This window comes from Falco biarmicus, chromosome 12, assembly GCF_023638135.1.
Source record: "Falco biarmicus isolate bFalBia1 chromosome 12, bFalBia1.pri, whole genome shotgun sequence".
NCBI classification, from domain to species: domain Eukaryota; kingdom Metazoa; phylum Chordata; class Aves; order Falconiformes; family Falconidae; genus Falco; species Falco biarmicus.
This window is the reverse complement of record NC_079299.1, coordinates 14856860-14883146: the sequence shown is the minus strand read 5'-3', so window position 1 is coordinate 14883146 and position 26287 is coordinate 14856860. Positions and strand designations below refer to the sequence as shown.

Sequence of the window (26287 nt, the reverse complement as noted above, 5' to 3'; positions counted from 1 at the left end):
TCCACAAAATCTGAACGTAGAGCCCAATGGAACTGTTGAGTCTGGCAGGTTGGTTTAACCTATAAAAGCCATGATATGTGCTGATATTCTCTTCAAGGATCCTGAAGCTTTTCTTCAGTGTTTTTAGAGAGGACTCTAGAGTGATGGTCTCGATGGAGGTGTTATACCTTTTTGCAGATGCTGAAATGATCTGTTCTCCTTTTTCTGTGTTTCTTTCCATTTTCTGTTTTGTCTGAGCTCAGGCAAACCAAAATAGAGAGCACTTTAGAGTCACCTTCCTCTGGGCCTGCGTGCTTTCTATGACACTGCGGACAGTGTTATAGGCTGTCACCCTTGGATTTCTACAGGAGAAAAGCAAATGGTGACTGACTGAATTATAAGAAAAAGAAGAAAACCAGATATTATTTTTTCCCACAGATTAAAAGAACTTTCTCTGCTTTTCCTGATACAAGAAACACTTTCCTGAAGTGAGCAGGACCATGGTGGAGCCATGGGTCAATATTGTCTTTGATTCTGTTGCCTCCAGAGAAGCTGATCCTGAGCAGCGGGGACCCCCGCAAGTCCCACTGGGGTGAGTCGGAGTCCCCGAGCCATGAGGGGGTGACAGGTCACTCCATCCCGTGGGCTTTGACTCCCAGTGCTCAACAGCACAGCTACGTGAGTTTGACTTTGTCACAAGGCCCTCAGTCTCTGATATTTCCACATGTTTTCAGCAGCAGGACAGGGTTCAAATTATGTCAAAAGAGATAATGGGAAGCTGGCAACTGAATGTCAGCAGGGTCTCAGTCATTGTCAACATTTCCCAGAGGCCTACAACTGTTCTGGTGGAGGCGCAGGCCAGCTTGTAGGCCTGTCTCTGTCCCCTGATGTTTTGCTGGGTATTATTTGCGCATGGCTTAGGCCAAAGACCAGGAATCTGGGACCATAAGATAAAGTAATTTCCCGATTTCTCTGCATACAGGCAAAACTGCATCCACGGCCCTCTGTGCAAAGCTTCAGCGAGCCTTTGAACATGGGTGCCGTTAACGTGACAGGGCCGGGATTTTACCCCAGGAATTTTTACATCTGCATGTATAATCTGCTCTGAGCAGCTTCAGACAATGCTGCGATTAAAAATACCTGGGCAGGTCTCCACAAGTGCTGTCCCTGTGCCATGTTTCATAGTGTTGTACTGATGTTACACACACAAGGTGACGGGGGCAGAAGGGCAACTTTTAAAGCGAGCATCAAGCAGGTAGTACTCAGGGCCATAGGAGCGGGAGCTCTCTTCAAATCGTCATTTTAAGTGGTAAACCAGAGTGTCGCTTACTGGCCAACACAACAGCAGCTTGCCCCAGGCTCCCAGCACCCGCTCCAAGGCACTGCAATACTTGTACAAACAGTTTTTGCTCTAGCTCTCAGCCTTCACTGGTTCTTTACTTCTGTGTCTCCCTGGCTGCCCCATGTCTTGGTGGTCTCTGTTCTGCTTGAGTGTGATTCTTGGGAGTCCTGTGCTCCTGCACCCTCCTGTTACATTGGGAAATGCCTAATCCATTACCTTTTAAGAAACGTACACAGTAGGAAAAGACACTGGTTTCCAAAAAAACACAGCACGGAGATCCAGACCTGTTCATTCCTTGCGTTTTAGGTCTGGGGCTCTGCTTTGATCCAGCCCCACAAATGTTAGGTCTGAACTTGTGCCAGTGTCTGATCTGACAGTGTTTTGATTTGAAGAAACATACGAGTGTTTCTTTGATTTTTTTTTTTTTTTCTTCTTTTTTTTCCTGTGAGAGAAATTAAACTTGAGTGGTTTGAGGGGGGAATATTTTAGCAATTTGGAACAGCTTCTGTGGTATGAAACAGTGTGATCAATAGCTGTTGAAATACAAGTGATGGCCAAACCCCTGGCCTCCTGTCCCTGCCCTCAGAAAAGGGCGACAGCTGGGGAATGCTCCCAGGGTTTACAAACCTCTTTGGGTAGGTTCATTAGCAAGCAAAACAAATGTAAATTAGTTTAAATAGAAAGCTAGGTTAAGGTTTAATGGGGGGATAGTTTGAGAGGTGCCCTGGAGAAAGCCATTACAGCCCTTTGCTGTTGACCTTGGTTAGTTTCCCGTCCCCAGAGCGTGCCTGCTGAACTTTGTGCTTTCTGCTCTGCGTTAATGGAAACTGCTTGGACAGACTACCTAGAGCAAGGTGATGAACTTTTTGTCCCAACAGATTTATTTATCCCCTCTTGTTTTGATCATGGGGCTGCTTTGACAATGTTTTGGGCAGATTTTTCTAACCTCTTGAGGTGTTACTTGGGCCCAGCTCTGTTTGAAGGAAGAATATCTTGTGCTAGAGCCTTTACTTCCATAGTTCCAAGTGTTTTGATGAATGTATATTGTAGCCTGGTATTAATTACAACTTTTCATTGCTGTCTACTCTTGACAGCTATTTCTGTTAAGAGGTGCATTTTGAAAACCAAGTAAGTTTATGTATATCTGAAAAATGAAAAGCTTCTCTGAGCAGAGAAGCCTATCAGCAAAATTATATCAAATTTTCTTTCTGGGTGGCTGGTGTGCTACGGTCATGGGAAGGCTTTGCAGACAAGAGAGTTGTATTTGGAGCCTGGAGTACACTTGGCAGTAACATGAATTGCCAAAGATGTCTGAGAGAAATTGGTTTCACTTGGTGTCTGGCTGATCATTTTGGCATGTCACGTGAACCTCCAAACAGCACAGCAAGAACTTCCAGGTGGCTCGTGCCCCCAGACCCGACGGGCGCAGTCCCTCCTGCAAAGGAGCAGCATGTGAGATGGTTGTCAGAGAAAGCTCAACTACCTCTATATTTTAGGGGCCAAATGTAGTCTCCACTGTTTGATGTTTTGAAGGAGAACTCCTGTGTGCATAGCTGTTAGTTTCTGGCAGTTGCTGTTGTCTTTGTAAATGTCTGGGGTTGCCGTAGTCTGCCAAGTACATGCCCAGTGCAGCAGTCTGATCTACCCATCTCTCCACAGCCTTATGGAGCCTTTTGTGAATTTTTGCAAGGAAGTCCTGGATGGGAGTCACTGAGGCTGGGACCATGCAATTCTGCAGTTTAGAAAACCCCTTAGGTTCCCGAGAGCCACAGCCTTCTCTCTCAGTCAAGGTTCAGGATACGCTCCAAGTCAGGTTATGTATCCATCTCATCCTTTCCTTACCTCCCATCTGCAGTAATATGTGATCACCCCTTCTTTTGCAGCAGCACCAACGCTTATGCAACCCTGCTGCACTGTTGCAGGAAGCTGATCCAGCCAAAAAGTAACCTAAAAAAGAAGTGATGAGCTGTATGAACCTGCTCCCCAGGAGGTCGCGTAAGTGTTAATGCTGGCGGGTGGGAGAGGGTGGGAACATGTACCCCAGAGTGAGTGAAGAGTGCTAGCTGTGTGTTGGAAGAGTTTATACTGCATACAACCTCAGTGATTTGGATGAGGATTTATAACAGAGTGCCTTATCTGAGTCACTAATTGTTAATGTTACCATGTTCATCCTGCAGTAGTGTCAGAAGGCTGCAATCATGGCAGTAGCACCACAGTGCCCAGCTCTGTGTGCACGCCAGAGGAAAACTGCACAGTGTTTGCAGCCTCCGTAGGTGTGACAGACAAACATGACCAACAATACAAACATGCTTCATCAGAAGAGCCATGCTGTTCCTGACAAAAAGTCCCTCTCACCCCTCTTGCCCTCTGTTCTGTCCCATGGGGCAGTAGCTTTGGAGAGGGTACAGGTATGGCATGTGTAGCGCTGCTCTGCTTGGTACACCCTCGCAGCTGCAGGAAAACTAGACATTTGCACTGTAGGTTGTCTCCAGATCATAATAGTTACCAGGGGAGCTTCTCTGAACGGACAAAGTCTTGTCTTGAATGCCTCTGCAACAAGCCATTGATATGAGTTGCTGTCTTATCCAATGTTGTTTTAATTGTAGTCTCAGAAAAATTCACTGGATGTTCTTGTATCTGAGATAAGGTGAACAGTTGCTTCTCATTTATCTTCTCTGTGGCATTCATAATGTTGTCAACCAGTGTAAGCTGAGCTGTATTACATTTTTCAAGTGAGAGGCGACTCAACCTTTTCTGACCTGGGCTGCTAGCTAGGGAAAAACTGCATCTATAGGGGTGGGAACTGTATGGTGTCCTTTATAAAAGGGCTAAGCCCTCACCACTCCCATGGTATTATCTGCTCTTAGTATTCTGGGAGTTGAGGTATGTTTGCAGTTACATGCTGCAAACTGAAGGACGTATTCCTCTACACATTGGTGTAGGTTTAGCTCTGTGACTTGAATCAGAGAGAGCAGATGCTGTTGGGGTATCTAGATGTTACTGGGCATTTCTCTCTTGCTGAAACATCACTCTGTAGTAGACTTTTTGTAATGAGTGTATGTACCAGCTTTTCAGCCACCACTGCCTGGCATTTTAACTTGGCCACCACTTATGTTACTACTCTGGGCTGCAAACTGCGGTTGAGGAACAGATACATGTAGACCCCAGGACTGGGCAGCAACCCTGGGTGGAGGGGGGAAGACCAGCAGCGGCTGGTGTCCTTTTTAGCTGGTATTGTCAGTCATTTACTACTGAACTATTTATAAAGCAACATGAATGAACTACAAGCTCTAAGGGAGTTTACTGCTGCCCTGTTTTTGTGGGATCATGGTCACATTTCAGTATATGTCATCTGCTGAGGGGCACACTGCATCAGCTACTGAAGGTTGCCTCGGTGCCCTTTACTACTAGATGAACACAGTGTCGTTTGGGGAAAAAATGGGAAAAAGATTTCAGGAATTGGCAAGTCTGAGAGGATTTCAGCAGTTACAATCGGTTGGCTCCCAAGAATCATTTAGGGAACAATTTCTTCAGAACAGAATTAGCAAGTGAATGCAGTATGTCCAGGTCTTGTTTCTTGTGTAAGTACAAGCAATATGAAATAATTTGCATCAGATCTGTTCTTAAAAGCTAATGATTGTTTCCTTCCCCCATTATTTGGTAATTCTAAGGATGTAATTAGATGTTAAATAAATTGGATTTGACACAAGGCAAACTCCAAGAAATTCCCGCTTGCCATCCCTGCTGCTGCTGGCTGTTCCTGTGCTGCAGTTTGTTGCTCTGGTTGTGCTGATGCACCTGTTTGTAGGGCTCTGCTGAAATGATCCAGGTTAAACATTTCCACACACAAAAATACCCAGCAGCAGAACTTTTTTTTTCTCTTGGTCTTATCAACTCAGATCTGCAGATCCAATCTGTTTTATTTATACACATCCCTCCACAAAGTCGCGCTGAAATAAGTAATGCGGTGCTGAACTGTGACATGGAGTAGAGGCAGGTGGGTGGCTTTGCACCCAGGGTAAATAGGTGGCAAAACCGGAGACTGTTTGAACAGAAGTGTATAAACCAGTGATACTGGTAATTCATGATTGCACCCTGTGGCCTGAGCCAGCTTCTGCTTTCAGCTCAAATGCACACACAGCAGCTCCAGATGGAAGTGGCCTCAGGTGGTGGACTACCTGTCAATATGGTAATACTCACCAAATTTTAGGGGTTCTACTTCATCCTGAGATGTTTTCATGCTTGCTTTATATTTAGCAAGAAAGCACCTATGGTCTCTCGCATACTGTTTGAATAGGAGCAACTGTATTGTATATAAAAGACAAACTCAGCTCTTTACTGGAAAGAAAATATGAAGTTGAAAAACCAGCCTATTGACTTCAGGTCTATTTCTGTGTGTTTAATTCTCCATTCGTGCCACAGTAGTAGAAGATAGAAGCAGCTTCTTCTGAAGATCACTTAACATTTTTCCACCCCCTTTCCCTACTAGTGTAAGAAAGATGGAATTATTTTCAAGGCATAACTCTCTTTCTCCCAGCCTATGCAGTTTCTGCCTCTAGTACAGTAAGGTCTGACTGAAGATGCTGCACAGTGGTCCCAGCCTCTGAGTTCTGTACTGACATTTGATGACCAGAATATCGAGATGAGTTTGGTCTTTTAAATGCAAGGCCTTGAAAAGATGTTAAGTGTCTGCACATTGTTGGATTGCATCCTGGTACCCTGGAGCCTACTTAGGAGAGACTTTTACTTTTCCTCTAACCACCACAGAATTGGGTAATTTGGGGTAACTCCAGATTTTGCCTCCTGTGAGCATGCCAGATAGAATTGATATGTCCGGAGCTCAGCCAGTTAAAAGAAATAGTTAGGAACTGAGTTGCAGAGAACTCCCATTCACTTGCAGTATTCTCCAGTTTAAAGTTTCTTCAGAGGAGATGCAGGGATAACACTCCAGGGTGGGAACACTTCCTCTTTAAATTACTAAGCAACATTATTGTCTTAAATGTAAATTAGATAATTAGCGAGGTCAAGAGACCACACAAAAGATTTTATTGGTTTGAATAAAATGCAGCCTGGCGTCAACTAGTGTATAGTAACAACCAGATTTTCTGAGTAAGTATGAATCACCATATTAGATGCAATTTCACCTTGTGTGTTGTTCACAGATCTACTCTGTTCGCAATTTATTATAGGGCTGTAATTGTTTAAATACAGCTTTGCTTGTTATAGATACTGTATTACTACTCTATTTCTACATAAGGGCTTGGCTTGAATTTCTATTCACTCTTCATTCTAGGCCTGATTTTGCTCTGACTCTTCTCGCCTCAGTGCTTTGTTTTGTCTTTTCTCGTAGAGTTTGCTTGGAAGTTAAGCAGACTATTTTTTTTTTAATGTAAAGACACGAGTTTAACAGATTATAAATTATAAAGCTTGAGTTTTCTTTTTGGCGATCACCCATGTGTTTTGGCTTTTACTACCTATTTGGCATGCACTACTTTTTCATCCAGATGTAAGTAGTGCTACTAAAGTGAAAAAGCTGTGGCTGTGTTATAGTAATGTTTTTCACTGAGTTCTTGTGCTTAGGGCTGATCCTCCCAGCAAAAGAAATTTGTTATCCTCCAGATTGTGTTTTGAATAGATAAGATAGACAAATGACGAGAGAAAAGATGCTATATCATCTGGATCATGTGCAAAAGTAACAGGGGTATTGGGAAGATGCAGTGAGAACATATGCAAAGTTTATAGTAAGTTGGAAACTGAATCCAAGTCATGTTGTTCATGCTTTAGTGCATTACAAGTAATAATTATCTCCCTTTCCTCCAGATTCTCACACCCTGATTTTTGGATTGGCATGGTTGTTACAGCACATTTTAAACAATTGTATGTACATTTTTACCTGAAGAGAGCATGGAAAATTTTTTATAGATCCTTATTTTGAGGAATGTGGTTAAAAAAGCATTGTCTTGCCTTTATTTACACATGAGAGACAGGGTTCCTGCCAGCCAGCCATGGGAGCAGGGCTTCTCCCAAGTGATATGCACTGTGAGGTGTTTAAAGCAGCAGAACTGGAAGGGAAGGGAGGACTAGCTCTGCCAGTTGGGGAGACACAGCTAAATAAACTCAGTGCTTCATGCAGTGGCAGGAGCTGAATCATGTGCCAGTTAAAGCAGGCAGCAGGCGTAAAGCCCAGTTAGCATCCACCAGTTATTAAGAAATCTCTGACGACAGACACAAGGGTGACAGAATTGGATTTTATTTAATTCTTCAGAGGTCTCTGAGGTTGCAACCCTGGGCTCTTACTTTGGCCATTCCTTTCTCAGGTTAGAAGGGCAACATGAGGCTGATGTGAAACCTTATTTTTGTTTTCATGCCTCTTTAAGGTGGTACGGTACCTTGCTTTAGCAGGCATGCTGGGTATCCTTGTTACAGTGGGTGTCCGGTGTACGTGGCGAGATAGGGGAATGTTATCCTTTATTTTATGGACAGTTATTGCAGCACAAAGCAAACAAGGCCCAAACCCTCAAAGGTATTTTGCTTAACTTAAAGTCATTTCAAGGTCATTCAAGCCCTGCATATTTCTGGGGCTTGAGGCTAACGTGATTTTGTGTGTTGACACCAGCAGCACAGACCGTGTTGCAGGCCATGCTGGCAGAGCTGGGATTTCTAGGTTCCAGGCTAGTGGCTTAAGTGCGGGACCAGGCTGCCTTTCCTAATCTTTTGTTCAGATCTGTGCCTTAAACCTGTCTGTTCTGCATGATGAAAACCACTGTGGTTTCTACACTGAAGCAGTGCCTCTGAGCTTGAAAAGGCTATGTGCTTCTTGGGTACGGGAGGTCTGTATTGTTGAACTTCTGCACTGTGGGAGCAAAAAGGCTAAGTTGCAGCGCTGGGTGAGCGATGCTCAACACATGCTTGCCTCAGACCTCTGCACAATCCTGAGCTGTGAGATCATAGTGAAGTAACAGCACGAATTGCCAGAAAATCTGGAGTGTTCAGATTGTGTTTAGCAGGAAAATCTTCAGGGAAGAGTCCACTCAGTAAGCAAACAGTGAAGTAGAGTGTTTCTACAAACTCCTTGATCACGAATATGTGTATTATATATATCTGTATGTGTGTAAAACCAGAGCTTAATAAAAGCACAGATGAATTGGTCCAGGTAATTAGCAGACTGAATTTTGCCTTGGATAAGGAGTTCTGCTGAAGTATGCTTTTTTAAAAAATTAAATTTTCTGCTTGATGCCATACAACTAGCTTTAAAAAGTGAATAAAGCGACCCTTTGCTTGCTTTCAAACTGCCTGTAACTTAGAGAAGACAACCAGTAGGTAATTTTGATGGGGGTTAAGGGAAGGGGGGGGGGGGGGAAGAAAGAAGAAGAAAAAAAAAAAGCCAACTGGGCACAGAGTATCTTTGTTCCCTCCCACTGCAAGGTTTATTGATGCTGTCTGCAGATTTGTGTTTGCTTTACTGCTGGTAGTTAGAGCTGGTGATCAAAGGCTAGTATAGCCATGCCCATGAAGGGACATAATTGGTTGGACTCTTTGAGTCCTCTGTAACAATACTCGGTTTTGTTGTGTTAGGCAGCGCTCCACAGAGTATAAAACATTGCATGATTGCTGGGGCAGTCGGTCAAATGTTTTCTTCTCATCTCAATTCCTATTCTACAGGACACCAATATAGCTCAGAGCCCAGGAATGAAAGCTTTAAACCTGGAGGGTGCCTGGTGCTTCCTGAGTATCTTACAGGGAAAACATTCAGTCTTGGAACAGCTTTGCTGACAGATATATTTTTATAGCTTATTACTTTGTCTCCTCATTCTTTGTTTCATTTGAATATAATAGGCTCTTTATTTTTAAATACTCATCTGTTCCTGCTGCTGTTTACATCCTCACCCAAAAATCATAATTCTCTGGGTTATTTTCTTTTTTTGTTTTTTGACGTCACATTTGGTTACTGTTGAACATATGTGCTACAATGCCTGTATTGAAGGGACATTGTTTATTTTTTGAGTAATAAATTTTCCATTTTCCTTTCTGTCTTTTCGAAAGAATCCCATATTCCAATTTGAACCAAAAAGGTTATAGACCTATTTATAGTTTTTGAATTTTGGCAGTGATGTAAGCGTGTTGTGTGGTTTTATGACTTCATGAGAGAAAACGCTGGAGTCACAGATGAATATGTAAAAATGATATTTTCCTGGTTTTTTTCTTTAATAAACGGAATGGAGAAAATACTTCTGACGCAGCCCCTCCTGGGTGTAGCTTGTATATTCTGAGGACTGCTCCAGGGTCCAAGCGTAGAAGCTGTCCATGTCTTCAAGCTATTGAGGCTAGTTTTGCTGTGGATTCAAACATGATCAAATTCAATGAAATAAAATGTACAGAATGGCTTCATTGCTTGGCAATGTTTAAACATTGAATATACGCCCCATGCTACTAGTGAAGTTATTTTTTCTTTTCCATAGCTTCCAAAATGATCTGTTTTGTTAATCATTTAAAAAGAATAGATGCACGCCTTTCTGGTGTGATAGTTTTTAGTTTACTCAAATAAACAGCGTAGGGTAGAAACACAAGATTTTAGGAAATATAACATTGCATGCATCCCACAAGTTAAAATTTGTCTGGAGGTGTTACAGAAGAGTAAGCCTCTGAACAGCAGCCAGGAGCTTTAAGTCCCAGGAGCTTAAAGGCTGCAGCATACGGAAGTCTATCACAAAAGTGGCATGGCTGTGTAGGCCACATTTGTAAGGACGTTCCACTGTACAAAAGAGTTCAAAAGAGATTTAAAATCCATGTAAGAGGCAGGTGTCATGCCTGCTCTTACATGGACACTTACATTTTTCATATAAAAATCCATTTTAGGGTGCTGCCTGTGAGAGCCAGCCTCCCTTCTGCTACCATCCCCATGCAAACCCGCACCCTCCAGCACCGGAGGATGAAGTGGTGGCATTTCCCCAACTGCCCTGTGCATGCAGATGACTCTGCACAATACCAGGTAGGGTGACATAAATGTACCACCTCTGACACATTGCGGCAGATTTCATTAAGAGTTCCTGCACCTTGAAAGCAAAGCAAGCTGGAGAGCCAGAGGCAGGCTTTGCTCTCTGTGCTGCCACTGGCTCTGAATGACTTTTGGACAAGTTTTTAAATCTGGTTCTTAGCTACCCATCTGTAACTAGCAGCTGCAGTGCCTGCCTCGGAAAGTGTCTGAGAATAGAACTGGTGGGAAAAAAGGACTTCTGTCCCAGTAACACTGTAAGAGACTAAAATGTAATATATATGTACATATGTATGTATTTATGTATATACTTCTTTGTTATACAGCATTGCTTTATACATATATGTAAATATATAATTTTAATCTCCAGTTTAATCATAATGAAAAGCTAAATAATGAAAATCTTCATCACAGAATATTTCCTCTTCTCCAGATTTGATAAAGTTCAGCCATAACACATCTTATTAAGACAGTTAAATGCTTTGTTGTAGTTTTGATATTCTGTGAAAAGAAATGGTTTTGCTGAAGTGGAGTTTGCTCAAAAGCTGTTTCAGGAATGCCTTTCTGTTGCATAACTTAACATAGTACCTGGAAATTATTTTAAGCTCCTTGCAAAAGAACAGTCAGAGATCTATTACATTATAATTATTTATAATACAATTAATAATTACTATCATGATTACTTAACCCTTTTAAGTATGCATGTTCTTTTTACGTACTTTCCTCCTTGCAGATTGATTATCTTAATTATGGTATTTCTGTTTGCATGTACTTAGTACCTATTAAAATGAGTCTTAAAATGCATTCTCAAGGATTAGAAACTGCTTTGTATGTTTGGACGCTATCTCGGTGGGAATGGACTAGCTTTTTTCATCTCCCTGTGCTGATGGGGCTTGGATTTTGCATTATGTCTTTTTCCCAGACCTATGACAGAAAATTCTCTCTCTCTGTTCTCAGTATTTGGAGTATTACTGGTAACAGTCTAATGATTAACTCTTGGAGCAACGGGGAACTACATGTGTGCTGTCATCCCAACGTAGTGAAGTCTGCCAGTTCCTGAAAGAAGGAAGCTTCAAGAAGTTTGCAGAATTGACACATTTTGTAACTGGATAATGAATTAGCTTTTCACATTTCAGTCAATATTAAGCGGTATTGTTCACAAGCCCCTTGGCAATTAGGCAACTTCAAAATCCTCAGTGGACAGAGGTCAGTATGCAGGTCTGCACAGGAAAAGTCTGCAAGGCTGAACAGGTTACAGATACAATTTTAAAGAGACCTAGAAACCATTCCCCACTCTCCGCCTTCAAAACAAGTGATAACATACAAGGATAAACCTATCTCTGTTATGTAGCGTCTAAAATCTGGTGAGATTAGACCTAAATTTGGACCTCAGTATGCTGAGGCCCTGTACCGTTTGCAAAGTCCTACCTGCACAAGAAAGATGAGTTGAGCTTTGTGGATTTTTTGTTGCTTTGTCTTTCCTGGCTGCGATGGGGTCATTTGACACAGTTATTACCCATGCTCACGCAGATGAGTGGTGCAGCAGTGGTCTATCTCCAGCTACATCAGCATTTTGAACTGAGTTTCTGCTCAAAACTTCTGCAGAGGTGGCTCATGTCTGCTGAGCTGCCCAGCCAGCTGGATGTGCTGGAAGACTCAAGGGTCTAAAGCATTATGCAGCTCTTCCTTTCCCCCACATAAGCCCTTGCTAGCTGTGTTTATGCTGTTATCCCCTGGACAGCTTTCCCGTTCTGCTTCAGCTGCTTCTCTCAGCACAGCCTGTTATGGGTAAGGTCTCAAAAATTTTCCTTTTGCTCTCAGATTCAGATCTCTACATTACTGGGGAAGGACAGCTGAGGCTTTGGGATTCAGGAGATCTGAGTATTGGGTTTTTTTCTAGACTAAGTTCTGAGACGCTCTTTCTTCCTCACTGAACTATAAAGAGGAGCAATAATATTTGCCTGCCTCACTGGTTCATGCAGTGTTGTCTGTAACAGTTTTTGAGATACTTGCAGGAGGGTACCGTTAGAAAGTAAAGTACTATTGACAGTGGTAGTATCATGCTACAATTGTGTCTGAACCTTCCACCACTTAAACACAAGTGTTTAAGTTTTCTGTACCTCAACTTCAAATCAGTTACAATACCATCACTGTAATCCAAGGCACTCTATACATCAGTAATGTACCAGTTATGTGTGCCTTTCGTAGGCTAAAAGACAAGGAAAGAAAAGCGATGGATGAAGGCTTCTGTCATGGATCAGAGCTGATACTGACCAGGTATTGCTTTCTTCCCTTCAGTTTTATAAGCTTTTCCAGTTTCTTCAGCCTGGTAGCTTTTATGCTGCCGTATTTATTGTTATATGGTTGGGGCTTTCTTTATTGCTGATAATAGCTTATTGAGACGAGGACTTTATTTGCTTAACCTTGGATCTTTGGAAGAGAGACTGGTTACTTTGAACCTTTCAGCCTTCCGCTCTTAAAAGTGTTGAAAGAAGCAACTGTAATTTAGTGCTTTTATTGCAAATTTAAACACACAAATAGATGCCTTCATTCTTACAATCAACATCAAAAGGCCAGAGAGTCTGGAGTGTATCAACCATGTATTGGTCATTCACCATTAATCAACTTACAAATGCCTATCTCTGTCAGGATCTCTTCTTCCAATGTGTTCACTCAGCTCCACTGCTGGAGAAATAGTCAGGAGGAATCCCAACAGGGTCCAGCTGTACATCCTGTAAGTAAGGACAACTTGGCTTCCTGCTGTACTTTGGTACGAACATAGCATTTTGTCACACAGATGAGCATCTATGCTTATTTATATGCAATGCCATTACACCTCAGCCACAGAGCTTGGATACTCTGTGCGTCTCATGCAGATTACTTAAAATAACAGATCCTAACTGTTGAAGACTGATTAGTTAATTTTATAACTGATAAAACCCAATAAATTAACAAACATCAAAACACTTATGTTCAAAGTCCAAAAATTTAAAGAAAGAACAAACATGCAAATGTTTAACAGTTAATTTCCCGTCAGTACATACATGTGTATTTGAGTGTTACGATCCATCCGTTTTTCTGTTGCACAGTCTGTGCGTCATCACTACTTAACTCTGTGTGTTGTGCAATTTGTTTGGGCTTGCATCTTACAAGTCAATATATTGGTTTTCATTAGCGTTCCAGTTCCATAAAGTGAATTATCTCTTTGGACGGGAAATACACCAAAAGAACAGAGATATTGCTTCAGAAGGACAGCGTTCTTGTTTGTGTGTATAGGTACTACTTAACAGAGGTTGCATATACTAGATGGCACGCATGCCTTTTTTGTGTTAGCTAAAATAAGATTTGATTGCATGTGTAATACACAGAATAAAATTTTAGAAATACATTTCTACCTAAAGGAATGGAGTTAAATCATACTTCCTTATTCTTTCCGTTCTGATGTTTACTCTTAACCCTGTGATTGTTACTTTTATGCACTGAAGATAAGCTCACTCACCATGTAAATCTAGTGACAGGAAAACTCTGCCTTGAAAAGCTTATATTAACATTCAAGAGCTCATATTTTTGCTAGACAAGCTAATTATGCAGAAAAAGGAAAAGTTATTAGATCACACATGATCTGCCAGTTGTGCAGGAAGTATTTAAGAAATACAGAAATTAGCTCGGATGTCCCAAATTCTGATCAGTATGTTAATCAAAGATCATCTTCCCTCTGTTGATTCCCTCTCTCTTGGTCTTCCTTATACCAGGTACATGCTTTGTGATGATAGTCCCAACAACAATGCACAACGTAAAGATAATATACAGACTAGCCGGTGAGGAAATGTAAATGCTTCCCCCCCCCCTCCTTTTTTTTTTTTTTTCTCCTCCCCCCCCCTCCCCCAGCAGTCTGTGTTGTGGCAGAGAGGGCAGAAGCTCAGGAGTGCAGCTGAATGGACCTACTGGCTCACCGTTGACAAAAGGGGCCCGTCCCTCTCTGCTGCTAGCTCTGGTGCATGGTGGTACATTGATTCAGTTCGCTGGTGCGGCAGAAGATGGGTCCTGGGTAGTTTTTGGTGGGTTACTGAAGTGTTAACATAAGGGGTCTACAAGTTCCAAGACCAGTTCAAGAAAAGCCTAGGGAATTTCCTTTATGCAAACCTTTCCACTTTTCTGGTTCATTACCTAAATTTGTCTCTAGAAACAAACAGGAACACTTTAAGAGGAATTATTTCATGGTGATAAATGTGGCACGACTGCTCTGCAATTTTGCTTTTATTCACTAGATACAGATCAGTGTTTTTCTTTTCTCCTAGTCTCCTTTATGTTGAGCGATTGTCTAATGACAAGCTCTTCAAAGGAGAGAAACAATATTCTTACGCACATGGAAGCCTTCCATTGTTTCCCCTGCTGCTCCTTTGGCTTGATGCTGTATTCAAGGAGTAATTGTGGGAAGTCAGTGCTGCTCTTCCTAAACATAAACTAGGCTGAACTGCACTCTTCCTGTCTGCTGTTGTTAGCAACAGCATTAGAAAATTGCTGTGTACTAAGTCAGTCATGGAGAAGGAAAAGCAGGACAGTGAGTGTTTTTTCACAGCTGAATGCAATGCCTACCTTTTCACCTGCTGTACTTTTTGTTTGCACTAGGAACTATGATTGTGCACTAGGATTGTTTGCACTAGGAACTATGTCAAATAATCCTAATCACAGGGATGATTTCATTCCCTTTAATGAAATTATATGGGGAAGTAAAGCAAACAGCTTTAGATTCTGGTTTTTTTCTCAGCAATGATACTCTCTTTCAGACCAGTGCTAGCCCATGAAGGGAGCAGTTGTCTGTTTGTTCAGCAAGCACAGTAAGAACTTTTTCAACCTTTTATAGTCTTTTTAGCCAAGATTGTTATTAAATAATTTGTTCTTAGCCTTCTCGATGTCACCACAAGAGAAGTCAGTGAAATACAGTCAAACTTAGAACCAGACAAAAGACTAGTTTCTATATGCCTTGGCACCTTCTTACTTCAGATCAAGATTGTTAGGTGAAAGCCAGAGCAAAAGAAGAGGGGAACCCCCCCCCCTCCTTAGAATTTCTGAATATATTTATTTGCAGCAAAGATTTAGTATAAAATATGTGTCAAAGAAATGCATTACATGAATGCATACTACCAAGGAGGATCTTACTATAAATTTGTTCTTTTCAAGCCTGGATAGTTGGAATGAAACTCTTCCTGCTGCTAAATTTTTCTCTGTTGATATGTCCTGGGGATTTTATTATTCACAATCTTCCTTCCAAAGGAAGACATTTTCAGAAGTCAGAAAAAGCGTTGTTTTAGGGCACATGTGGAATATCATATGGATATTCCTAGTATGGAGGACAGAATTTAATTCTGTGTTTTGAATTAGGTTCAATCTTTTGCTTCTGTTGTTTGAAAGATACTTCAGGAGCAACTAATTTTCTGAGCAACACATTTAGTTGCCAGTTGTTTTGAGACTGACTTTTCAAATTTTTATCTTGTGACATAGTAGTATATTTCCAAGTCTCAGATAAGCTAATTTGGACCCAAAAGATTAGTCAACTTAATCTAATTTAACATTTTTATTCCTTTTGTTCCTTTGTTCCTGCTTTTTACAAGGAAGAAAATTTATAAGGCATCCTTATAAGGTGGAGGCATGTGTCGTTTAATAATATGATTCAGAGAAGCATTTCATGCCTTTGATTAGGGTAAGAAAATTTTCTTTTTTTAAATCACAAAGACAGTGAATGATGATAAGTATGCTGGAAGGATTTTTAGGTTAACAAGGCATGAATAAATGTCAGCTTTCCATGAAGAGATGAATAAAGTGATTGTATTTACTGTGGCTGCGCAATGTGTTTAAGAATACCTAGTACTATTCAAAAATGCTCTTTTAATAACCTTTTTATACAGATAACCATAGGCCCATGTGCATGTCACAGTCAAAAGTAAGAAGTCCTTTTCTGTGTGGAAGTGTCTAGTTTTAGAGCGGAGTTTGAAACTATAAGTCTTCTGCAAAAGAAACGGGGAGACAAGGGTACATTTGGCAGAAAGAGTGAAAAATTGATCTCAAAACATGAAATGAGAGCTAACAGCTTTTGCCACAACAAACTTTACTGACCTACATGATCAGCTGAAAAGACTAGATGGATTTTGGGATAGAAGCCCATCTTGAAAATGTATTTTTTCATGTCCTTGTGTTCCAGAAAAGTAATTATCCTGGACTGAAAAATGGTTTACAAAGTTGAAAGCTATTGTAATTTTTTTTCAAAGCAAAGAGTTAACAGGTTTCAGTCTAGAGAAATCAAGCCTTTGCTCAAACTGAAATACTTTAAATTCAGTAAAAGTTGCAGGAGCAGAATCTATCTAAAATACTCTGGCCATCGTGTATGAGGTCAGCAACATGGTATAATTGTGCTCAAGGCTCTGTTTTTCAAGGAATGGTTTGAAGTATTCTTATAGCAAAACAACACTGTCTTCCTTATGGCTCATGCTCCAGGCTGTCATTTGGTCTTTATACCTTAGGGCCTGAATGAATATTCAGCAGTTCTGTAGGGATAAGGAGTAAAACCCTGGCCCAGCTGAAGTCAGCAGTTTCATGTAGATCTCGTATATACAATCTAGAGTGTGGGTTTTTTATTGTTTTTTGTTTGTTTGTTTGTTTTTGTTTTTGTGTGTGTTTGTCATAATGAGTTGTCACAGTCCTTCCCGGGTGGTCAAATTGTGTGTACACTGAGCTGGAAGAGCATTTCTTGGCATAGGATGAATGGTTATGAAGATGTTTGTCCCATCTAAACTTCCTGGCCAAACTGTAGGACCTGGGAAGGCAGCGAGAGGGCTGGAGCATGCCATGGCGAGCTGGCTGAGGCAGATGCGGTGCTTCCTGTGGTGCTAAAGTAACACCAGTTTTACAGCTATAGGACACATGGGATTACTTCTGAAGTCTTCCTGACGCTGGAAGATTTCAACATTATGTAGGTCAGATTTGCATAAGAGCATGCTTTATGCATAGGGCCTGTTGTTTTAAAGCAGGGTGTAATGACTTACCCATTGCGCGGCTGAGCTCTCTTTTTTAATGTTAAACACCCATGGAACTATGGTGGAAGAAGCCTCAGTTGGCCACATTTCTGAGAACAGTGCATCACAATAGCACATTAGTCATCCTCGCTTGATAAAAATAAGAAGGATGAATAGAGAAGCCCTAGCACAATGTAGAGCTCTAAAGAGCAGTTTATATTGAAAGAACTGCTTTTTCTTTTTTTTTTTTTTTTTAACTGTGTGTGTACGAAGAAGCTGCTGCTACTTGAAAGCCTCTCAGTTTTAGGTTTGAAAAACCACAGACTCCTTGGGACTGCAGGACCTGTAGCAATGGTTGATTCAACCCTTTACTTTTTGGAAGAAGAGAAACAAAATTTACGCTTCTGCTGTGGCATGAGGCCATCTGATGTATCCTTGGAAACAACAAAGTAGAAAAGGTCTGTCTGCTCTGTGTAAACATTCAAGAGCCCATAGCATTTTCTGGGTGAGCTGGGTTTTTGTCCTGAGTCACTACATTCTTCTTTCTCCACAACTGTGCAGTTAGCTGCTGCCTTCCAGCATGTTACACAGCGCAGCTGCATTGCATGTGAACAGTGCCTGGAGCACATGAAAGACTCTTTAAGTAAGTAATAGTGACCAATTGCACTACACTGAATAAAGGCTGTTAGTCTTTCTCTATTTCAGTGTGCAATAAAGGGCAGTTTCCAGGATTGATTAAATGGTGCAGTGCCAGATGTTAGGATCTGCTGGGCTGTATGTAGATCTTGGGGGAGAAAAGCAGATTTGATGACTTACGGAAAGACTTTTGCTTATAAAAGAAAAATGTGGAGATGGTTTTATAGTCTCTTAGCAGAAAAAAAATAGAAGGAACTCTAGATGCAAAAGAATGATTTGAGCACTTGGTATGTTAGCTGGGCCATCAGGATGAGAATGATTTCTGTTTCTCCTTGTAAAATAATGTATCAGTCAAATGTTAGCCAGCATTGCAGGCAAGTGGCAAAAATGCAGCAGTAAAGAGCTCCCAAGCACCTACTAGGTGATGCTCATAATGCTGAAGGCACCGGGTCACACCTGTAAGTTCAAACACTTAACACTTGCTCCTTCATTCCCACATTTGTTCAATCCAACCTCTTTTGTTCTGTGGTGGGAGTCACTTAAAACTGGCTCATGAATTCACTGGGATATGAAGAGTTCTTTAAGAATACGAAGCATTTTTACATGTAATATGATTTATAAGTTTGCTTTTTTCTGTATGACTAATTTAATTATAATTTCAAGCTGTGATGTTACACAACAGAGAGAATCACCCTCTGCTGTTACAGTCCCTTTTATTCTCTGCCTCTTATTTGGTTTGCCATTGAAACTTTGAGATAAATGCCTCAAGAAATGGTGCAACAGTCTCTCTAAGGCTTTGGAGGCCTGGACAAAGCAATGGAGAAAACATGCAACGTGCAACTTATGCACTAGGGAATCATGAAGACATTCAGTTATTGTTTTTTGTTTTCTGAGTAAAATTACAGTTGTAATTAAATTAAAAAGCAGAACTCAGGCTTATGAGGTGTTCAGTGCTCTCTGCTCCTTCTGACGACAGTAGGTCTGAAGATGACAGTTCAGATATTTTTTTCTCTCCTCTCCCATGGCTGTACAGCACAGTGACATTTGTTCCAATCTTGAGGTGGCATTTAGATTAAACATTTGAAAATTAAATCTCTAACTCTGCTTAAAAGACTAACCCCAAGGCAGATAGTAAGGCTACGAGAATAAGCTGCTGCTTCAGTTGAGCTGAAATATTATTTTAAAGACCTATATGTGTGTGTTAGGAATTCAGGACCAGTTTTGGAACTTTTTTTGGACTTCTTTTAATAATGCTGGGTTTTTATTGGGCATGGTCTGTTAGTGTTACACTAAAATATAATTGACTATAAATGAGTCTTGACACATTGTGCTATTTAGAAGGTCACTACTCTTTAAGGAAAACCTTTAGTCAATAAGTTAGTAATGATGTGTCCTATAATACAAATTTCCAAATATAGATTAGACCTTATAATATAAAATAATTTTGTTTATACCCCCCAAAAATAATTAGATTACTTGTCTGATATTAGGCATTAACATACAATTAACTGAAGGTGTCTCAAAAACAAACCAAACAAACAAAGAGTCCTTGAATATAAATTCAGAAGGGCACGGCTTTCTACTTTGTATATGCTCCCTATAAATTTGACTTTGGACAGAATGATAGTGCAGGAGCGAATTTTGAGGTTGTCAAGGGGAAAATGTCAAAATTCCACTCACTTGTTTTGACAATACACAAGTCTTGGCTGCACACGTTCAGTATATCAAAGTTAAAATGCAGTTGCCTCTGGAATGAAATTGACAACAACGAGAGCGATTAGTAACCAATTATTTATGCATCTTACCTTTAAAGCCCACAAGGACCAAGACAGCCCCACCAAGAGTCTGGGCTGAGGCACCCACTTACAAGGAATGTCACTGATGCAATTTGTGTTTTGGAGGAATTGAAGGCAATATTAAGCCTGCTGGCAACTGAACAGGTTCCATGGGGGTGTGTAACATCCTTTACATCCAGTGCCACTGGACAGATTTTATTGCTACTTTTTATGCCCCTATCACCGAAAGCAAAAAAGAAGAAAGAGGTGGTGGTGGTGGGGAGGTTTGTCTTCACTGTTCTCGCTGCTCTTTGTGAGATCTTACCTTTTGATTCAGATGCTCAGGGAGCTGCAGAATGACACCATTGCTCAAAACTGGTTTTGTCCTGAGATTATTCCCTTCCTTAGAATCACAGTTTTTAGATGAAGGAGAAAGCAACTATTTTTTCTACAAAAAAATCAGTGGGCTGGAGTTGAGAATGAAGGCAAAACTACAGAAATCTACTTCATGGAATGCATCTGAGTTTCCATGTCCTGTGCAGAAATGAGAAACTAAGGAAAAAAAATGTAGGTGTTAAGCTACAGTGATCTGGATGTGGGAGATTAATTTCAGAGAATGACTGGCATTTTTGGGAAGGGCAGATTTATTTTTTGAATCTGAACTAAAATATGAGCACACTTGCAAAGTGAGCTTAAATCTAATGAAACAAAACGTGGGACCAAAATTTGGTAGTTAGCAATGAAAACAAAAATAATTTGTGACACAAATGCTTTCCATTAAAAAAACCTCAGCATGGTAGATGGATCTTGTCCTGTCTGAAAATATAAGGTCTTGTATGTCTCCACAAAATGCACAAAAATGGGCTTCTTGAATTTCAGTACTTTGAGAAAGCCTTAAAAAGAGCTGAAAAAGAGGGAGTCCTCGCTCTAAACGTCAGCGACTTGGCAAGGCTTTGGACAGTTGGCATTAATATCAATGCTAGTATTCAGCTGACATCCTTGTTCAATGTATCTTTCTTACTGCAACTGGCAAGGGACAAGAGCTATTGTGACTGCAACTTTGAAAGCAATACTTAATTAAGTAAATTGATGTGCTCATTGGGAAACTGCAAATCATTTTTATGTGGCCTTTTCTTGCCTTTATTAAAAGCTCTTGAAGGGATACTCTTTGCATTCAACAGTTATGTCTTTACAATAAGTACTTAGTGGTTTGCATGCTTCAGCCCTCTGTTTACTTGATATATATCAGAGGTGGATTTTTTCTTTTAAATCTATGCGTTCTCCATCTACACTTTCACGAAAAAGTACACAAGGTGATGTTTGACTTATGCTGAAGGTACAAATCATCCTTTTTACTAAAGTATGAAATGTTGCTTGGTTCTGCTTAAAGACCTGAAAAAGGAAAAAACCATAACATTTCATTGAGTTGTTTCCTCCCAGCTTTCAAAAGTGTTTTTACATACACAGTGCTCATGGAAGTGAAAAGGAGAAAAATACTAACATTTTGGAGGGGAGAACAGTTAGCAGCTTGTGCAGGGAGATGCAATTATTATCCTCTGCTTGGGTGTCCTCAAGAAGAGGGAGAAACCAAAATGTGAACGTTAAAGGGTTAACCACAACATTGAGAGCAATTTGTCTATTGTTTCTCTATTAATATCATTCACCAACTTACCACTCATCACCTTTTTCAGCCAGTCTCCCTATAGCAACAAATGGCGCCATAGACAAACCAGATGCAATCTCGTCTCTGTTTTCTTTTCATAAGCATTTGCAAATTTGTTAAAAAGAAAAGTAAGGGAAAGTGGGAGAAAAATGTTTATTTTTTAGAAGCTGCACCAAGGAACATTGAGAACAGGGAACTCTATTTTTGCTGGAATCCCCCCTGCTATCTGATGGGCCTACATATTTCTGTGGTATTTCCTTAAAGAGGTTGTTCTGTGTATTAAAATTAACCCAGATTCCCTTCACGGCAATCTTGGTGATCCTGAGCTTGCATGCTGTCAAAGCCCTAGGTCCAAAACTGTTCCTCCCTGTTCTTCTGTTCCTCCTCACCTTTAGTCTGCAGCTAATTTCCATCTCTCTGTTTAATTCCATGTCACAGTATTAGTTTTCCTCAGTGACATGTCTGCATGTAATTCCTACATGCATGTTTTTATGCCTGCAGCATGATAGCATGAATGCATAGACTGTTTTTTCCTGCAATGCTGCTCAAAGTCCTTACATTTAAATCTTTCCTTTACTAGGTAAATCCGTTATTTTTCCTTAAAAAGAAATCTCTTGCTTTTATCCTTTTTTGGTTTCTAAGTTCCTTTCAGTTATAGCTAACTTTAAAAGATAGAAAACATTTATCTTTTTTTACATGGAGAACAATCATCTGCTTTATTTGAATGTAGGTTGTTTCAATTTCAAAAAAAACAAACCAAAATCCGAGCCCAAAACCCAAACATGTGAAAACAAAGAGTCTCTGCAAAAGTAGGTAGTTTGTAACTTTTCTTGCAGTTGAATCAGAAAGGAACATAAAATGCCAACTGTCCTCATTATAATAGCAGATTTCTAGGTTTTTACAAGCATAAACAATAGTTACATTTATAGAAGTTACATGCATCTTTTTTATAACTTATGAAATTTTCCATGAGCTGCACCGACTAGGCTCTTGTATTGTGGGTGAGTGCTCATCAGCAGTCCAGGTAGAACTTCTGGAGACTGGTCATATGAAGATGTCATGGTCTTCCATTCAACCACCATACTGCAGCAAAGGCTAGCCAAAATGGATTTAAAACAGCTGTTGTTCTGCAGGACCAATTACTGTGGTTGTTACAAGGAAGTTTGATGATTGTAAATGATAGGAAGATCAGTTCAGCCACTGTGAATCCTTGCTGCCACTCATATTATCAGTATGGAACCCTGAGTAAATGGAATTAACTTGTATCTCTTTAGGAAATACAGCTGAAGCAATATTTTACATTTGCCACCAAGATGCATTGAAACTCATTAGTAAAAAGAAAATCAGCATTAGTTCCTTCCTATCAATTGCACAACAGTTATCTTAAAGTTTTTTCCCATTTCATTTGTTGACTTGAATATATGTATGTACATATAGGCTGGTTGGCCTATTTAAATAGCCATAACAAGACCTGAAAAGCTTATTGCCTTATATGCAAGATTTTTTGAGAACTTCTCTCACCTCTTTGACCAGTGGGGAGCTTTGCCATATGATGTTAGTAGACCAAGGCTTTGCCCAGTGTTGCCAGCCCCTAACGCTGGAAATGTGCCAAAAAGCCAGTCCTGGCAGGAGTTGTGTTTGAGGGATCTCTGGCTCTTGGTGCTGAACAGGGGAATAAACCCCTTATGCTTGGATAGATTTTCCTGACTTTTGAAGAGCATCTTGTCTCTTTATCTGTTGCAGACTGTGCTGTAAACACTTTAACTACTTCCAGAGCTTGTTTCCACAGGCAGGACATTTGGCTATGCCATCTGATTACCACCGAAACAGAGGATAACAGTCTTACACAGTCACTTTGTTGCCTGTGTTATACTCTATCATCGTCCAGCCGGTGTTTACAGGATGTTTACAGGATGCCACAGTTAACATTGTCCAGATGCTCTATCTGTGGGAAACCTACAAACCAGCTGATGTTTTCCGAATTCAACCGTCTTATCCTAGGTCTAGCCTGTTTTGTGCAAGCCAGAGTCACTCCACAGCCTGGGTGTGCTGTCAATTCATCCTGACAGGAGATAGTACTGCTGAAGATGTTGAAGTTTGTGCTGTTTAGGCCACTTATGGCTTTTCAGCAAACATTTTAAAACAAAGTGATGTGGTTTCCCTGGCAGCTTGAGGACGGAAGAGCATTTTTTAACATAAAACTATGGTAGGAATACTGCCCCTTTTTTAACTACAAGAACATTTTATGCAGGTTTTTTTGGATATTTTATCCAAGCAAAATACATGGATATTATGAGAATTGCATGATTTCCAGAAGCTAGACTATAAATGGTATTTAGGCTGTATTTTGCTTTGGTCATCACTTTTCATGTTTTGGTGTACATTTTTTCCATTTCACTATTTCCCACACAGGCTGATGATTGCTAGTCAGTCATATCAGCTTTTTGAAGATCAGCTTTCTTAGGGTAGCTTGCTAATGAAACACACAAAATAAGAAGTTTGGTGGGGTTTTTTTGGTGGCAGATTTTAGAGTGTGTAATCACACTCATATACCAACTAGTCCTAAGAACTGAAGAAGTTAAACTATTTTCAGCCATGCTGAGGGAATATTTGAAGTAAAATATACAATCAAACTGTGTAGTGTCATTATAGATTCATACCAGTGACATTGCACTGAAAAGAGTTAATACTTTTCATAAAACTAATGTTTTGGAAATGGTCGCATTCTACCAAATGCATACTTGGAATGTAAAAAAGTATCAATAACTTATAGCAACTCTGTTTGTTTCCTACAAACTGTGTAAAAGGCACAGAAATCTCTGGTCTACACAACCTTTTAAAATTATATATCTGTTTTTATAGGTTTTTTAAAAAAATTAAATTTCATCATCCCTTTTTTGAAACTTTTTTCTTTTTTTAAACTGGGTTCTTTGATGTTATGCATTCTCTGTAAGAAATTCGTTTGGGTTTGGTTCCCCAATCCCCCCCCCTCCGCCCCCGAGGAATTAATATTTTGTTTCCTGTATATTTTGACCTTCTTATACAAGAAACATTTGTGTACAATACACAAACCACCCCAGTACCTGAGGTTCTCCTATGGTTTTAAGCCTGTGAATAAAGGTTTCTTCATTTAAGGGCTGGAGGTAGGGTTCTTTTAACTGCTTCATATCCACATTCCAAAACCTATTTAAAAACCTGAGTCTAAAGTCCAGCTGACAATGAACTCTGTTTTCAGATAAAGCTCCCTCCTCCCCCGCTTCGCCACACACTGTTTCTGCTGCTGGTCCACTTGTGATAAAGACCAAAACTGTTGTTTGGCTGACATGCAGAAGGAGTTGTTTATCAAAAGGAGGCTATTCTAGGAGGATATGCTCTTTAAACAGAACAATGGGGATTTTGAAGATAACCAAATCAGTACTACATAGGTGTTAGATCTGTTTTAAATTGTTTCTGTGTTGGAAAGTAGGAGGGGGCCAGGGTATTTGGCTTTGAATCCCTGGCTTGCAAGTGTGAAATGGCTAAATCCAAATTAGCTGCCAACTGTGCTTTGTACTGCAGCTTAAGCTTATCTATAGGGCGTGAGCACAGTGCTGGGGGTGCAGGGAAAGGGGCCTCAGAAATTCCAATTTCATGTTGTGATCCAGTTGTATCTTGCACTTCATGCAGGGTTTTTTGATCCATCTGTGGTGCTGCCTAGTTCAAAGGGCAGTTCTTAAAAGCAGATCTATGGGCAGAGTCATCTTTTACTGGTTAGATAAGGTTATAGACACGTACATTCTACTTTATATAAATCATCTGGTTTCTGGACCTGCAGAGAAGTATCAATAGCTGATAAGTGGGAAGAAAACCCAAGGAACCTCATGGGAAACTTAGTTCTGTACAGAAGATCAACAGATGCATATGATGCATTTTTGTTTGCTCATCCCTTCTACAGAGGGACAGTATCATCAAGAATAAAGTTGACCTTCAAAGGCAAGGGAGAGGATCACTGCATTTTCTGTCAAGCTCTTAGGTGGCTGTTTCTCTTCTTTCTGATTTATGAGAATGCCTAATTTCTCTAATGAAAACTTTTCTTCAAATACTTTCTCAGATATTTGTTTTAGTTTGGAGTAATACCCATCATCAGGTCCAACTAAAAATTCCCCTTTTTCACTTACTTGCAGGGGTCTTTTATGGTACAGTGATCTCATTAAAAAATCTCTTTCCAAACCTGAGAAAGTGAAGATTCCCTATAGCTAAAGTAGTATCAACATTTTTTTTTCCTACTTTTTTCCCCCTTGGTTAACAGGCCCTGGTTAACAGCCAGTATTTCTGCCTGTTTTCATATAATGCCTCTACACACAAAAAGAAAAGAAGCAGAAAACTGTCTTCTTCTCTAATATTGATCAGCTGCAAGTGGTTTATTTAAGGCCACACAGTAAATTGCTTGCAAGAGCAGGATGATTCTTTCTGCTGGCCATCTGATTAAATCAACCTAAATATGCTTGAATATTTGCAGGTGGTTCAGGAGAACATCTGGAGTTGCCCACTTTTCCTGAAGTGCCTGTTTTGATTGATTATGGAAGCGGAAAGGTCTTTTGTATTCACCTGGTAGACATCTCCTGGCCCCAAAATTGAGGAATAATCTCTATTTTCAGCTGTAAGTTTCCTTCTTTCTCCCTTCTCCAATACAAATGCAAGCTTAAATTCTTTTAAGTGTGGAAAGGGCACTTGAGTGACCCCTGCCTAACATCACTGACACAGTTTGGCATTCTCACCTGAAGCCTGGATTTATTTTCTTACAGATTCCCACTAGGTAAACCCCATGGCAAAACTAACCCTTGACAGCTCTTGCTGTTTTGATCATCACCTTTTACAATCAAGTGTGATGACATGGAGATTAGGCAGGGC

The 26287-nt window shown here is 40.4% G+C and overlaps 2 long non-coding RNA genes across 2 annotated transcripts in view; both read left to right on the top strand.

Annotated features, from left to right (window-relative positions):
• The window catches only part of LOC130157815 (uncharacterized), a 40578-nt gene extending 29633 nt beyond the window's left edge, over positions 1-10945 (top strand). Inside the window, exons 4-6 of the long non-coding RNA XR_008825051.1 lie at positions 418-571; positions 3205-3316; positions 10178-10945. This is a non-coding gene — a long non-coding RNA (uncharacterized LOC130157815). The remainder of the gene's footprint in view (positions 1-417; positions 572-3204; positions 3317-10177) is intronic.
• A 1991-nt stretch (positions 10946-12936) lies between these two features.
• LOC130157816 (uncharacterized) lies at positions 12937-26007 on the top strand. The gene is made up of 3 exons (XR_008825052.1): positions 12937-13047; positions 15926-16014; positions 25896-26007. It is a non-coding gene; the product is annotated as an uncharacterized LOC130157816 (long non-coding RNA).
• Positions 26008-26287: the final 280 nt, after the last annotated feature.